At 41.4% G+C, this 5,000-nt stretch overlaps 1 long non-coding RNA gene across 2 annotated transcripts in view; it reads right to left on the minus strand.

Annotated features, from left to right (window-relative positions):
• LOC143298991 (uncharacterized) overlaps positions 1-4,754 on the minus strand; it is a 14,885-nt gene extending 10,131 nt beyond the window's left edge. For both annotated transcript variants that reach the window (XR_013057453.1, XR_013057452.1), the window contains exon 1: positions 4,648-4,754. This is a non-coding gene — a long non-coding RNA (uncharacterized LOC143298991). The remainder of the gene's footprint in view (positions 1-4,647) is intronic.
• Between the last annotated feature and the right edge of the window lie 246 nt (positions 4,755-5,000).

Below are 5,000 nucleotides of genomic sequence, written 5' to 3' on the forward strand. Positions count from 1 at the left end.
TAGGAGAACACCAATCTTACATTCCAGTCGATACCCCCCCCCCCCCCCCCAACCCATGCCTCACCGTACAATTCTGTCCCTGTCGCACGTCAACCACACTACACAGATCAAAATGGCGTCTCATATAATAACTTTCCTAGGCAAAATACAGACAGACTAACAAACACACAGTCTCCAAACTAGATCCATCCATATGCAGAACCATTGTTACACATGGCATCCCGCTTGTTGTCACAACAGCGCACATTTCCATCATATCATGCTTCTTGACTTCTTGTTACGTGAACCCCTCGTCCCCCTCCTGCCGACTCCTTCCCCCATGTGTCCCCACACCATTCTAAATAGATATGACTCAATGTTTAATCTTTCGCCAGTTACAGAGTCAGTCATGGATGATGTTGTTTTCCTTTCAATATTTGTCGCTTTCTTTAATTTTGTTGTTGTTGTTGGTGGTGGTGGTTTATTTGTTGTTGTTGCAAGTATCGAAATATCGGGGAGGGTGGGGGAGGGTTGGGGTTAACTTGCACATGCGTATGAAGTATGAGTTGTTTGTTTTTCTTTGTAATTATAAACCCCTGCGGTTGCTCACACATGTTCGGATCAACTGATAAGTTGCCTTGCCCATTGATATAATTAGTACCACTGATACGATTGAGGAGTCCTGATTTTTCTCTCTATATATAATAACTTTCATTTGTCATTATATATTATTCGCCTGTTATCATAAGGTGAAATTGTTATCTACCCCATAATTTGCTCATTTAATTGGTTTTGCTTGATTGATTGTTTCATTCCTTATAGTGTTTGATCTTCAGAATTTACTCCTTTTTTTCCCTCAATTTGCTTGCTATCTACTTGACATTATTATTATTGTTACTTTTCCTATACAATCTAGATTGTCCTGTGTCTTGTTTGCTGAATTTTTCATTACTTATATTGTCAGCTTAAGATAATCATGAATGCTAACACACCCCAGACGTGCGATGCATGGCCATTGGGAGAAGGTTTGAGAGTAGGCTTTCTTAATATCAATCATATAATTAATAAGTTATCTGATGTTTCTGATTTTTTGAATAATTTTGGAAAAAAACGTTCACATTTTTGGATTTGGTGAATCAAGATTATCAGAACATATGTCAGATCTGACCTAACCATGCCTGGATATAATGTCGTTCGTAAGGATCCTTTCAATCCAAAGGAAACGGGCTTACTTATTTATGTTCATGAACATATCAGATTCAAAAGAACTCAATCACTCGAAAACCACCATGTTGAATCAGTATGGATCCAGGTTCACTTTAAAAAATCGGAACCGTTTCTTATAGGCTTTATCTATAGGAATCCTGCAGAACACGTTGACTGGATGGATAAGTTCACGCTAATGATGGAAGACGCTTCTCTGCTCTCAAATGAAATTATTTTATTGGGTGACTTTAATATAGATTTACTGAAATGTAATTTGAACTGGAAACAAACATACGAATCCTTTCATCTCAGTCAGTTAATCGACAAACCAACACGAATCACTCGCACTTCAAAAACACTCATCGACCACATATACACAACTTCCACAAAGACTATTTCTGAAATATGCTCTCCAACCTTTGGCTGTTGCGACCACTTTCCAGTTTGTATCACATGGTCTAAAAAAGGTATCAAGATACAAAAAAAAACTGTCATAAAGTTATCACATACAGAAGTTATTCAAAATTTGACACAGATTCATTCTTGATGGACCTGATGAGCTCTCCTATGTCTCTCGTTTATCAGTTTACTGATCCAGATGAAGCGTTTGAAATATGGTGTCATAATTTCCTCAACATTTACAACAAACACGCCCCATTCAAAACATTGAATTTTTCAGAAATATTGATACGTAATTCGTTTTTAGTGATGACCTTGATGTCTTCGACAGCTGTGGAAATGTTATTTTGTAATGTAGATAGTGCACTAGATAAAGAATCGAGCTGCTGGTCTAAATCGAAAACCTTCTGTTTCAGTTCTGGAAGTGAACCGACAGCCTGTGTATGTACTGTTTGGAACAATGTTCGCTTTTTTGTGATCTTGTCCTTCTTCCCACTGGTGTTACTGTCTTTTTGTAGCCTCTGGTTTCTTTTCCCATGTGAGGGTTGCTGTGCGCCACAGGTGGAGTGGGCAGGAGGACGACGATACCATCTTGGGTCGGCTCAGCTGGTCAGGGTCTGTCAGTAGATGTGATGGTGGTGGGGGTGAAGGAATCTCCACAAGGAGATGTCGGTGTCCATGGAGACAAGTCAATGGTGGGTGTGTGTATAGTAGGTGAACCAGGGAACGCACTGATGAATGTCACAGGAGTTTGGATCAAGAGTTTTGATAGTTTTTCAATATTTTTTTTTTATCTCGCATGAAATTAGACACCACTTTTTTTTTAATTTTTATTTTATTTTTATAATTTCACATTCATCTGAATCCCAGAGTGGGCAGTCTAAACCTTGACACAGTAAAGTTCCTTCGGATTGTGATGAAAAATACAGGGTAATAGTCACAGATTTACATGACTGATAAAAAAAATATGAATCACTGACTTGGTAAGAGTGGAAGGAGACGGCACGGATACAAACAACGAGAGAAACGACAATACTGAGTCACTGTGATCATAGTCACTGAGCTGAACTGAAATATCGGACTCGTGTAATCCAGAATATCGATAAAAAAAAAGACAGTTTCTCCACACTGTATGTTCATCTTTGCTGCACGAAAACCGTTTCTGGATTATGTCGAGTGTAGGTTGTAATTTTTTGAGACTCTTGTCTTTGCAAGGAGAAGTTGAAGCAGACATGATTACACGACACATCGACAAAGACAATACATAATACTCACTGTGCCAGAGTTGTTCATAATTTCACACCAGAATAGAATCCATTGCGATGAAATGAAGATATACCACACACACACACACACACAGAGCACTGTTCACAGGTCAAGGAAGGATATCCACAGAACATGACCCGTGGCACACACAACAGCGGCTGTCCGTGTTTTGTTTGTGTCCGGTACAGGTGAACTTCACATCACGTCGCGGAAATCACTTGATTATGTATTTCAAACCTAACAATTTTTATACCACTGTGCACAGAATATTTCAATTGATACAGTAAAGCATATTAATCACTCGATAAGGTGAAATAAGCTGAAGAGAGAGAGAGAGAGAGAGAGAGACAGAGAGACAGAGACAGACACAGAGACAGAGAGACAGAGACAGAGAGAGAGGAGATGGAGAAGGACTGAGGGGAGAAACAGAGAAAATGGAAAATAAATAAATAACTAAATAAACGTCTGCCAAAAAACATCGCACACCAAGTTTCTGTTTGAGAGGTGGGAGGTACGTGATGTGTAGCGGCTGAGGAAAGAGAGAAGGAGGGTGGTAGTGGTGGGTGGGTGGGGAGTTGTCGGGGGGGAAGGGGGGGGAGGGTGAGGGGGAGGGCGCGGGGGAGGTGTGGGGGCGAGGGAGAATGGGGGACTGGGGGTGGGGGCGAGGGGGTTGGGTGTGGGGAGGGGGGGGCGATTCCTTTTTTGTTGTTGTTTTTTGCCGTACAGTAATTGCTATTTGTCGGTTGTTAATTAGCCTGATGCAAGAGGTACAGAAACAGGAAAGGGTACAGAGATACAGTCTTTTTCTTTTTCTTTTTTTTCTTTCTACAAACGCATGTTTTCTTTAACGGAAAATGCGACGTTCACAGACTAGTAACAGTGCACGTATGTGTAAGGAAGTGTTGTTGTTTTTTTCAATCGCTTCAAAGATGTGATTTTACATCCGAGTAAAGAAAACAAACTTATGTGGAATTTCATAACTTTGTTTTTCAATGCGTTTTTTTGTTTGTTTTTTTGTTTGTTTATTTAAACTATTCACTCTATACCAACTTCCCTGAACGGAACACACACACACACACACACACACACACACACACACACACACACACACACACAGAGAGAGAGAGAGAGAGAGAGAGAGAGAGAGAGAGTACGTCTAATATCACTCAAAGCGAAAATACATTAAAAGAAAGGGCGCAGGCGCGCAAACACACACACACACACACACACACACACACACACACACACACACACACACACACACACACACACACACACACACACACACACACACACACACACACACACACACAGAATACATCCAGTATAACTCAAAGCGATAATACATAAACTTGACTAAAAGAAAGGCCGCGCGCGCACAAACACACACACACACACACACACACACACACACACACACACACACACACACACACACACACACACACACACACACACACAGAATACATCTAGTATCACTCAAAGCGAAAATACATCAACTTGACTAAAAGAAAGGCCGCGCACGCACAAACACACATACACATACAAACACACGCACGCACACATACACACACACACGCACACACACACACACACACACACACACACACACACACACACACACACACACACACACACACACAGAGAGAGAGAGAGAGAGAGAGTACGTCTAATATCACTCAAAGCGAAAATACATTAAAAGAAAGGGCGCAGGCGCGCAAACACACACACACACACACACACACACACACACACACACACACACACACACACACACACACACACACACACACTTACCTGTACAATCCCCCCTTCAAAACACGGCTGCTTTCTCCTTCACACAGTCGCCACACTCGTTTCGAAGCCTACCATCCTGGAGCACATTCTTGCTGACACTCTTCGTCTGGAACCAAACTGCACTTCAAGAGCTTTCTGCAACGCTCACAACTTTCAAACCCTCTCTGCTCCAACACTAGTCTGTTAGGCTATCCCGTGCTGAAACCATGCCTTTCTCCCTCTCTCTCTCTCTCTCTGTCTGTCTTGATATCTCGTGATAAAATGTTCCGCTTTTGACTTGTTCTCCCAGATGTGTCAGGTCCGTTTCAAAAAGTATTTTCCTCCCTGAGATATGTATATTTGGTAATTGTTTA

The sequence above is a fragment of the Babylonia areolata genome, chromosome 2 (assembly GCF_041734735.1).
Source record: "Babylonia areolata isolate BAREFJ2019XMU chromosome 2, ASM4173473v1, whole genome shotgun sequence".
In the NCBI taxonomy this organism is placed as follows: domain Eukaryota; kingdom Metazoa; phylum Mollusca; class Gastropoda; order Neogastropoda; family Buccinidae; genus Babylonia; species Babylonia areolata.